This window comes from Muscardinus avellanarius (genome assembly GCF_963383645.1).
Source record: "Muscardinus avellanarius genome assembly, chromosome: 7".
NCBI classification, from domain to species: domain Eukaryota; kingdom Metazoa; phylum Chordata; class Mammalia; order Rodentia; family Gliridae; genus Muscardinus; species Muscardinus avellanarius.
In genome coordinates, this window is record NC_137793.1 from 606,096 (window position 1) to 617,167 (window position 11,072).

The window sequence follows — 11,072 nt, forward strand, 5'->3', positions numbered from 1 at the left end:
ACTGGCTCAAGAGACCCTGTTTCCAAATAAAAATATAAAAAGTAGGTCTGGGAGCTGGGTGTGGTGGTGCACACTTGTAATCCCAGCATTTGGGAGGCTGAGACCGGAGGATCGTGGTTCGTGGACAGCCTCAACTACTTAGTGAGGCCTCTGCAACTCAGTGAGACCCTGTTTCAAAATAAAGAATAAAAAAGTGGGCAGGGGGTGTAGCTCAGAGGTCAAATGCCTCTGGGTTTCATCCCCAAACCCGCAAAAATAAATAAATAATAAATAAATAAAAATAGGTCTGGGCATGTAGCCTGGAGGTAGAAGGGCTTCCAGGAACCCCAGTACCACCCCCCCAAAAAAAAAGTCCTATTTTTAATTTATTTCTTTGGCCAGGCGTGGTGGCACACGCTTGTAATCCCAGTGCTTGGGAGGCTGAGACAGGAGGATCGTGCAGGTTCAAAGCCAGCTTCAGCTGGTTTAAGAGACCCTGTTTCCAAATAAAATATAAAATAGGTGTAGGAGTGTAGCCTGGAGGTAGAAGGCCCCTGGGTTCCATTCCCAGTACCACCAAAAAAAAAAAAATTTTTTTTTCTTTGTACTAAGGATTGAACCCAGTGGCATTCTCCCTCTGAACTAGAGCCCCAGCACCACCTCTTTTTTTTTCTTTTTTTTTTTTTTTCTTTTTTGGCGGTACTAGGGATGGACCCAGGGGCATTTTATCTTCGAGCTACACCCCCACCCCTATTTTTCAGTCAGTCATTTTGAAACAGGGTCTCACTGAGGAGAGAGAAAGGAAATAGGCAGATAGGGAAGGGGCCTCCGTAGAAAAAAAGTTAATTTCCTGAAGCCGAGGGGCCAAGGTTCAGAGATAAGAAGGACCAAAGCTTCACAAAACCATCTGGTTACTAATCAACAAACCCAGGAGACATCACTGGAGCAAGTTTGGCGCTCCTACTGAAAGGAGACTCTTCAAAGGACATGCAAATTCTGAGAGCTGCTTCCCAGAATTCCCCAAATCCCAAACTCACCACACCAACAGAGGACACACAGACATCTATAAATCCCCTAGCAAAGCTACCAAGATGGGTTTTTCCCTCTCGGGGACCCCCTCCCCTTTGGGGAGCTTTTCTCTCTGGCAGGGCAGGTCGCGTTAGCTTTGAGAGATGGCAGAGTGCAATTGAGGGCACGTGGCTCGGGCTACACTCAGGTAGTGACCTGAAGGCCTCTGTTGGACATCAAGGCCGACCAGGGCCCCTAGGGGTGACCTGCACCTCTTTTCTGGCAGATCGCTTGGACTCTGGAAAAAGCAGCTTGCAATTGAAGGCATTTGGCTTGGGCTACTCTCAAGTATTGTCCTGAAGGCAGCTGCTGGACCCCAGAGTTCCGGCAGCCCCTTTGGGGTGTTCGGCCACTTTTCCCTATTCCCTGCTGCTTCCAACAAACCATTTACTCCCCTTCCTGCGGTCTGCGGGTGTCGTTCTTCGCTCACTGTAGACAAGAACCCGGTAAGGAAATGCCGAGTTTCTTCTCAAGGAACTCCATTTCATCTTTGATGAAACACTGGGTTTCTTCTCAAGAAACCCCCCGTTTCATCACTGAGTTGTGAAAGGCCTTGCTAAGTAGCTGAGGCTGTCTGCAAACCTGGACCCTCCTGTCTCAGCCTCCCAAATCTGGGATTACTGGGCATGCAACACCATGCCTGGGAGAACAAAACAAAGCGTGAATTTTCCATGTAAGCAGTAAAGAAAATTAGTAAAAAATCTCCCCACAGAGACCAAGCCCAGATGCCTTAGAGGCAAGTCTCGCCAAATCGTAAAGGAGCAGATCAAACGCAGGAGCGAACTCTCCCCAGACTAGACTGGAGAGCGCTCCTCAGACCCCAGGCAGCAGGATCACAGCCAGCCTGGCTCCAGAAGAAGGCCCTGGACGGGCGGCCGCTCAGCGGAGCAGGCAGGAGCGCGTAGGCCTGGCGTCAGCCTCGGCACTAGCAGCTGTCTTACTTACTTATGGCTCCCAGGCTGCACCCAGGGCATCTGACCTCTGAGCTACACCACCAGCCCTATGTTTTAGTCTTTATTTTGAAACAGGGTCTCACTGAGTTGCAGAGGGCCTCACTAAGTAGCTGAGGCTGTCCGTGAACTGCGATCCTCCAGTCTCAGCCTCCTGAATGCTGGGATTATAAGCATGTACCACCACGCCCAGCTCTTTTTTATTGAGCAATTCTACTTCCCAGAATGTATTGCAAACACACATTAACTTTCCCCTAGTATAAAAGGCCCTGAGAAATGCAAATAAAAACTACTAGGAAGTTCTACCTAACTCCAGTTGGAATGGCAATCATCGGGAACACAAACAATAATAAATGCTGGTGAGGATGTGGGAAGTAGGAACTCTTACACACTGTTGTTGGCACTGTAAATTTGTACAAACACTATGGAGGTCAGTGTGGAGCTTCCTCGAAAGACTAGTAATGAGCTGGGCGTGGTGGCGCACACTTGTAATCCCAGCATTCGGGAGGCTGAGAACGGGGGATCGCAGTTCGCAGACAGCCTCAGCTACTTAGTGAGGCCCTGTGCAATTCAGTGGGACCCTGTTTCAAAATAAAGAATAAAAAATAGGACAGGGGGTGTAGCTTGGAGGTCAAATGCCCCTGGGTTCCATCCCCAGACCCGCAAAAAACAAAATTAAAAAAGAAAATAGGGCAGGAGGTGTAGCTCGGAGGTTGAATGCCCCTGGGTTCCATCCCCAGTACTGCAGGGAAAAAAAAAAATCAGCCAATATCAGAAAGTCAAGGGTCCAATTATTGTTTAATGTATGGAAGCAAAAGAGAAAAAAATTAACCTAAAGGGACGTGGATAATATGGAGTTGGGCCTGCGGGGCAGTGGCAGGGGGTGGAGAAGGGTGGGGAAGAAAAGGACTGATGAGCCGCTGACACCCTGCTCTTGCGTGAAGGTCTCCCCTCCAATCTCACCGCATGTACGTGTGCGGAGGGCGGGCCTGAGACCCTCCAAGACCTGCCTGCGTGTTTGTCGGCATGACTGAACCACACCCTCATGTATGATTGCAATGCACTAATAAAAGTACTAAAAGAGAATATTGTGCTGCGTGTGGATGTCTTGGGAAAATACCCAAATACAAGAGTCAAAGTAGAGTTTCTGGCCAGGCGTGGGGGTGCACGTTTGTCATCCCAGCATTCGGGAGGCTGAGCCGGAAGGATCAGAGTCCACAGACAGCCTCAGCTACTACTTAGGGGGGCCCTTTGCAGCTCAGTGAGACCCTGTTTCCAAATGAATATTTTAAAAAAGGGCTAGTGGGATGGGGAGTGGATGAGGGCTAATTGGATGGTGTGTGCTTGTATATCCTCTCAAGTCTTGTATTTCAATGTGATATGTGATTACAACGCACCAATACTTTAAAAAAGGGCTAGGAGTGTAGCTCAGAGGTAGAATGTCCCTGAGTTCCATTCCCAGTATCATTGAACCGTCCTGCGTCCCGGTCCGGGTGTTTTCCAGCCCTCATCTGGTGGCCAGTCTCTCCAGACTTGACAGACCCACCTTCAGAGGTGTGCTGGCCGCAGGATCCGAGCGGGAGGACGGACTCCAGCTCTCGAGGCTGGAAGATGCTGGGGCCTACCTAGGGCGCCACGATACTCCTGGGGGGCACTGCCGGCTCCCTCTCCTCCCCCGGCCCCTCCCGGGGTCCTCAGCCTCTCGCCCCCTGCAACCACACAGGGGCTTTCAGAAGGCAGGAGAGGCAGGTGCAGCGCAGCAACGGCGCGCTCCGCTGGCGACACAGGCCTGGACCGGGGCGCGCACGGTGCCCAACCCAGGAGGCCGCTGGCCCGACCTCCCCGCGGCTCGCCAGGCACCGGCCAGGGAAGGACCCGCGCGAGGCCCTCGTCCGCGGATCGCGGCGCCCCCTGCTGGCCAGGCCGCTCTGGACCGCGTCCGCTCCACACCAGGGCAAGGCGGGGGTCGGGGGTCCACCCAGGGCAAGGCGGGGGTCGGGGGTCCACCCAGGGCAAGGTGGAGGTCCGGGGGGTCCACCCAGGGCAAGGCGAGGGCCCGGGGGTCCACCCAGGGCAAGGCGGGGGTCCACCCAGGGCAAGGCGGGGGTCCACCCAGGGCAAGGCGGGGGTCCGGGGGGTCCACCCAGGGCAAGGCGAGGGCCCCGGGGGGGGGGGTCCAACCAGGGCAAGGCGAGGGCCCGGGGGGTCCACCCAGGGCAAGTCGGGGGCCTGGGGGTCCACCCAGGGCAAGTCGGGGGCCCGGGGGTCCACCCAGGGCAAGGTGGTGGTCCGGGGGGTCCACCCAGGGCAAGGCGAGGGCGGGGGGGGTCCACCCAGGGCAAGTCAGGGGCCCGGGGGTCCACTCAGGGCAAGGTGGGGGTCCGGGGGGTCCACCAGAGGCCGGATGCGTAATAAAGGCTACACCACACACAATGGGACTTTACTCTCCAAGAGGAAACGCGATGTCATTTGCTAGCAAACGTGTGGGCCGAGATTTCCCGCTAAGGGAGGCTGCGAGGCCGCGGCGGAGGTGGCCTGAGCCTGTGTCCCAGCCCAGGCTTGGGCACCTGTTTGAAAGCAAGAAATAAAAGGGCTGGAGTGTTGGAGTGTGCCTCGCTCTCGCTCCCCCCCCCCCCCTCACAGGGCCCAGACTCAGTAAAAATTCAGGTCTAAAATAATCATTTGTCAATTCCAGGAGCAAAAGACTAGGTCTAACCCCGGCGTGGTGGCCACACTTGTGATCCCAGCACTCGGGGGGCTGCGACAGGAGGATCCAGGTTCACAGACAGCCTCAGCTACTTAGCGAGGCCCTCTGCAGCTCAGTGAGACCCTGTTTCAAAATAAAAAATTAAAAATAGGGCTGGGGGTGTAGTTCAGAGGTAGAATGCTCCTGGGTTCCATCCTCAGTACCGCAAAGAAAAAGAAAAAAAAAAGACTAGGTCTAGTGAACTGACAGGCACTCAGCAGGGAAAGGATGGGGGGGGGGAAGGCGGGGTCAGTGTAGCTTCTGTGTGATTGGGAGGCCGGGCTCCCTGGGGCCGGCTGGTCATCTCTTTAATTGGTTGATTGGTTGAATGGTTGGATGGATACTAACAAAGGTAAACATTCCAAATGCTAACAATTTAAGCTGTGCAACTTAGGTGTGTGTTACTGGGTATTGAACCTTGAACCAAGGTGTATTTTTTGGGGGGGATCTGGGGATGGAACCCAGGCTACACCCCCCTGCCCTATTTTTTATTCTTTATTTTGAATCAGGGTCTAAGCTGTGTAGGGCCTCACTATGCAGCTGAAGCTGCCCGGGGAAACACAATCCTCTTGTCTCAGCCTCCCAAGTACTGGAATTACAAGTACTTGTAATTACCATGCCTGGCTAATACTTTATTTTGAAACAGGGTCTAAGTTGCAGAGGCCTTCACTTAGTTGAGGCTGCCTGCCAGCTGTGATCCTCCTCTCACTCTTCCAAATGCTGGGATTACAAGCGTGCCCACCACACCTAGCCTATTTTTCTTTTATTATTTTTCTCTTTTTGTGATACTGGGGGTGGAACCCAGGGGCTTTTCTGCCTCCAGGCTATACTCCCAGATGTATTTTAGGAAACAGGGTTTCTCTAAGTTGAGAACCTCACTCAGTAGCTGAGGCTGGATTGCACCTGTGCGGTCCTCCTGTCTCAGCCTCCCAAGCGCGGGGATTACAAGCGTGCCCACCACCCCGGTTATTTCAGTATTTTTATTTTGGTACTGGGGTTGATTGGGATTACAGGCTGAGGCTGGCCTTGAACCTGCGGCCCCCTCCCACACCTGGGCTGGCAGGGGGCTCCATCTTTCTGCGGGGTGCACTTTTCATTCTGCCCCTCTGGCGGTCATTCTTACTGCTCACGTGCAGCTCATCTGGGTCTGGGCAGAGCCCTTGAGCGCCTGCGCACCAAGGGCTCCTGGTGGCGGCGCCATCGGCCTCCTGTCAGGCAGCCTTGAGGACGACATGGCGTCACATCAAGTCACCAGCCGTGGCTCCGTTACCCCAGCAACACTGTCCCAGCCTGGCATCCATCCTAAGTCCTTTCTGAAACAGACCAGAGCCTGCCAGGGTGGCACACACCTGCAATGCCAGCGCCGGGGGCTGACAGAGGGTCCCCGGTGTGTGCCAGTCTCGGCAACTTAGTGTTTGGGGACATAGCTCAGAGGTAGGACGCCCCTGGGTTCAATCCCCAGCACCACACACACACACACACACACACACACACACACACACACACACCCCAGGGTATAGGTTGAGTATTTGTTACTCAAAATGCTTAGGATCAAAAATGTTTCAGATTTCAGGTTTTTGGGGAGTTTTGAATTTCCTCGTGTGTAGCACTGGGGATTGAACCCAGAATCCAAAGGCATTCTACCTGAGTTCCACCCCCAGCCCTATTTTACTTTTGGTACTGGGGGTTTCAACCCAGGGACATTCTACCTCTTAGCTACAACCTCACTCTTATTTGTTCGTTTATTTATTTATTTTTGAGACTGGGAATGGAAGCTAAGAGCTTTCTACCACTGAGGCATACCTCCAGACCTATTCTATTTTTTTGTTTTGAAACAGGGTCTCACTCCGTACTGTATCAGCCTCCCAAGTAGTGGGACTAGAGTGTGCCACCACACGTGGCAGATTAGTTCTTGCGGTACTGGGGATTGAAAACGGGGGGCACTCTACCTCTGTGCTACACCCATAGTCCTATTTTTTATTCTTTATTTTGAACCAGGGTCTCACTGAGTTGCCAAGGGCCTCACTAAATAGCTGAGGCTGGCTGTAACCGTGATCCTCCTGCCTCGGCCTCCCGAGTGCTGGGATTGCAAGGGGGGACCACTATGCCCAGCTTAACTCTTTCCTTACTTATTTGTACTAGGGATGGAACCCAAGGGACATTCTCCTTTGGAGCTATACCCCCTGGTGTATTTTTTTTATCCTTTATTTTTGAAGCAGGGTCTCACTGAGTAGCTGAGGCTGTTTGTGACCCAGATCCCCCCGTCTCAGCCTCCGGAATGCTGCGATTACAAGCTTAACTCTTTTGAAGCAGGGTCTCACTGAGTTGCAGGGCTGGGGCTGGCTATGAACCTGCAGTCTTCTGTCTCAGCCTCACAAGTACTGGTTAACAATTGTAGCTACGGGCCGGCTCTGATTTGGATTTTGATGTACTACAGAAGGGATTAGGGCTCTCCTCTCACCTGCTCAGAAACTAGTTTTTTGTTTTTTTTGCTGTACTAGGGATGAAACCTGGGGGGACTCTACCTCCAAGCTACATACCCAGCCCTATTATTTATTTATTTATTATTCTTTATTTATTCTTTATTTATTTTTGGTACTGGGGTTGGAACCTAGGGGCCTTCTACCTCCAGACTATGCCCCAGACCTATTTTTATATTTTATTGGGAAACAGGGTCTCACTAAGTTGCTGAGAGCCTCACTAAACTGCTGGTGCTGACTTCAAACCTGCAATCCTCTAGTCTCAGCCTCCCAAGTACTGGGATTACAAGCGTGGGCCACCACACCCGGCTTTATTCTTTATTCTGAAACAATATCTCACTGAATTGCAAAGGGCCTAAGTAGCTGAGGCTGTCCACGAATCACAATCCTCCTGTCTCCACCTCCCAAATACTGGGATTACAAGCATGCACCATCAGCCAGGTCAGAAATGAGTGTTTTTAGGTTATCTGATAAGACTAACCTACTGAGAAGGGAAGAGAGTTGGGCTTTGTGGAGGGGCATAGTTTGGAAGTAGAATCCCTCTGGGCTCAACCTCCAGTACAAAACATAAATACTCACAGCCAGGCGTGGTAGCACAAGCCTGTAACCCCAGTACTTTGGAGGCCGAGACAGGAGGATGGCAGGTTCGAGGCAGCCTCAGTTACTTATTGAGGCCCTCAGTAATTTAGTGAGACACTGTTCAAAATAAAATAAAGGGCAGGTAGTCTAGCTTGGAGGTAGAATGTCCTGTGTTCAACCTCCAGTACCACAGGGGAAAAAATAAGGGGTGGGGTGGATAGGTAGCTGGGCATGATGGTGCATGCCTATAATCCCATTACTTAGAGCCGGGCGTGGTGGCGCAGGCTTGTAATCCCAGCATTTGGGAGGCTGAGACCAGAGGATCGCGGTTCGCGGACAGCCTCAGCTACTTAGGCCCTCTGTAACTCAGTGAGACCCGGTTTCAAAATAAAGAATAAAAAATAAGGCAGGGGGTGTAGCTCGGAGGTCAAAAAAAAAAAAAAGAATGAGTTGCTTTCATAAGAAAGAGATATAATCCCAGTACTTGGATTCCTCAATCCCAGGATTTGGGAAGCTAAACCAGGAGGATCACAGGTTCAAAGCCAGCCTCAGCAACTTAGTGGGGCTCACAGCAACTTATTCAGACCCTGTTTCAATTTATTTTTGTCAGTACTGGGAGTGGAACTCAGAAGAATTCTATCTCCAAGTTACATCCCAGCCTTATCTTTCTTTTATTGGAGCACTGGAATGGAGCCCAGGGGCGTCTACCTCCCAGCTACACCCCCAGCCCTAGTTTTTATTCTTCATTTTGAAACGGTCTCACTGAGTTGCAGAGGGTCTAAGTAGCTGAGGCTGTTATTGAATCTCAATCCTTCTGTCTCAGCTTCCCAAATGATGGGATTACAAGCATGCGCCACCACAACCCCCCCCCCCCCCCCCCCGCAGGTAGTGGGATGGAACCCAGGGGCGTTTTACGTCCGAGCTATACCCCAAGCTTTAATTTTTATTCTTTACTTTGAAACAGGGTCTCACTGAGTTGCAAAGGGCCTTCCTTGCTAAGTAGCCAAGGCCTGTCAGCAACCTCAGTCTCAGCCTCCCAAATGCTGGGATTACATGGGTGCACCACCACGCCCAGCTTCACTCTATTTTGAAACAGGGTCTCACTGAGTTGCAAAGGGCCTAAGTAGCTGAGGCTGTTCATGAATCGCGATCTTCCTGTCTCAGCCTCCCAAATGCTAGGATTACAAATGTGCACCAGTTTGCTGGCTGGGCTTTTTAGTTTTCTTTTTTTTTTTTTTTCTTTCAGTACTGGGGATGGAATTCAGGGGCATTCTACCTCAGAGCTACATCCCCAGCCCTATTTTTTATTCTTTTTATTTATTTATTTTTTGGTGGTACTTAGGATGAAACCCAGGGGTCTTCTATCTCCAGACTGCACTCCCAGACCTATTTTATATTTTATTTGGAAACAGGGTCTCTTAAACCAGATGAGGCTGGCTTGGAACCTGCGTGATCCTCCTGTCTCAACCTCCCAAGCTCGGGCATTACAAGCATGTGCCACCACGCCCGGCTTTATTCATTCTTTTCTTTTCTTTTCTTTCTTTCTTTTCTTCTTTCGTGGTACTGGGGGTGGAACCCAGAGGCTTTCTACCTCCGGGCTATACTCCCAGACCTTTTTTATATTTTATTTGGAAACAGGGTCTCACTAAGTTGCTGAGAGCCTCTCTAAGTAGCTGAGGCTGGCTTTGAACCTGTGCGATCCTCCTGTCTCAGCCTCCTAGCACAGGGATTACAAGCGTGCGCCACCACGCCCAGCTTTTATTCTTTATTTTGAAACAGGGTCTCACTGAGTTGCAAAGGGCCTAAGTAGCTGAGGCTGTCCAGAAACAGTGATCCTCCTGTCTCAGCCTCCCAAATGCTGGGGTTACAAGAGTATGCCACCACGCCCAGCTTTTTTTTTCTTTATTTTGAAACAGGGTCTAACTCAGTGGTAGGGGGCCTTAATAAGTAGCTGAGGGTAGCTGTGAACCATGGATCTTCCAGTGTCAGCCTCCCAAGAACTAGGTTTACAATTGTGTGCCACACACCCTGCTTGAGACCCTGTTTCAAAGTAAAAAATAACAGAAGCCAGGTGTGGTGGCACACACCCATAACTCAGTACTTGGGAGGCTGATACGGGAGGATCACAGGTTCAAAGCCAGACTCAGCAACTTAGTTTCTCAGAAATTTAGCAAGACCCTGTTTCCAAATAAAATGTAAAATGGGGCTCAGGTGTACCCCAGAGGTAGAATGCCCCTGGTTTCCATCCCCACCACCACACACAGTAAAGGGGGGTGAGGACATGGAGTCAGATCCTGGAAGGGTGCCTAAGACTGGTCTTCCTTGACTGTGCAGGGTGGATTCCTGAGGGCCCCTTCCCACCCCCAGCCAGTCGTCCTCCTCCCGCTCCGCGCAGTGGGCGCGCACACCCAGTTTCCATTTTCAACGCTCCTGGGTTCTGCTGCTGAAGACCTGGGGCGCCTTCTAGAGGCACACCTGGATTTATCCTTGAAGGCCTTTCAAGCCCTGGGGCTGCCTGTGCTTCATAGGCTCCTGTCCCTCCAAAACGCCTTCCACTTTACAAAACTGTCGAAGCCAAGCTGACCGCCTGGCACCCCGGGGTTTTCGGAGCCTGAGGCAGAAGGATCTCGTTCAAGGCCAGCCTGGGCAATTTAGAGAGAACCTGTCTCAAAAAAAAAAAAAAAAAAAAAAAAGAGCTTGGCAATGTAGCTCGGTGGTAGTGTAGCTCAGTGCGCTCGGACTCTGTCCCAAGCACTGCAAAAACAACGACTCCCGGGTCTGGCCTCCGCACGCACACTTGGGAGCTGTTTTGCAGTCTCTGGGCTCGGCGGGACCGCGAGGCGGAGCAGCCCCGAGTGTCTTACCGGGGCCGGGCCTAGGGCTCCGCGGTGCTGCGGGCCTGGCTCATCCCGCGCCCCGCAGGGCCGCCAGGTGACCCCGGGCCTCTTGGGGGTCGGGGTCCCCGACAGCGGCCGGGCCGGCCAGGCCTGGGCTCTCGAGGCCCGCGGGCCGGCGGGGCCTCGTGCCCGGGCCCCTGACCCTGGGCGGGGTCGCGGGTGCGAAGTTGGTAGGGGACGGGGAAGGACTTGGCGGGGCGCGGGGATCCCGTGCGGGCCGGGCCTCGGCCCTCCGGCGGCAGGTAAGGGGCGGGGGCCTGCACGCACACGCATGCAGCACTTACAGGCCGGGGGCTTGCACGCACACGCATGCAGCACTTACAGGCCGGGGGCTTGCACGCACACAGGCTCGCGCAGGGCTGGGACTTGCCCC